The sequence below is a fragment of the Buteo buteo genome, chromosome 12 (assembly GCF_964188355.1).
Source record: "Buteo buteo chromosome 12, bButBut1.hap1.1, whole genome shotgun sequence".
In the NCBI taxonomy this organism is placed as follows: Eukaryota; Metazoa; Chordata; class Aves; order Accipitriformes; family Accipitridae; genus Buteo; species Buteo buteo.
This window is the reverse complement of record NC_134182.1, coordinates 17,805,502-17,806,099: the sequence shown is the minus strand read 5'-3', so window position 1 is coordinate 17,806,099 and position 598 is coordinate 17,805,502.

Below are 598 nucleotides of genomic sequence, written 5' to 3'. Positions count from 1 at the left end.
ATAATTACCTACCTGTGGCAAATGTTATTTTAAATATTTTTATTAAAGACACTAAATCTAACCATTTTTCCCTAACTTCTTTCATAAAGTAGTAAAATAAACTGGTATTAAATGTTAAAAGGAAACCCTTATCATCTTATTGATATTTAAAATGTATTTTTATTTCTCATTGTTTACTATAAAGTTGTTAGGAAATGAAAAACCATTCAGAAAAATCTAATTTTTCACAAAAAATTTAATTTCTAAGGACAGTCTGAGACTAGTTCTAGCTTATGCACTGAACAGTTACTTCAGCATCACATCTGAGTGCTAAACAGTCCATTTTTTTATTTTAGGAATTAAAATTTTGCTTTGTAGGACTTCTGTAAGGCCTCCTTATATATATGAGGCTGAGCATTCACTAGAAGGAAGAAATACAGCTAGATTACCCTTAGAAATCAGGCCTGTTCCAAATAGTTTAGGTCAGTAAATGGAGGAAAGTGTGTAGAGAAGAAGGTGTAATAAATGGTGGGAGGCCTATGAGGACACAAGCCTAGTGAAACCCCATAGATGACCATGCAGCTAGACAACAGAAGATAAACATTTCTTGGAAGCAATT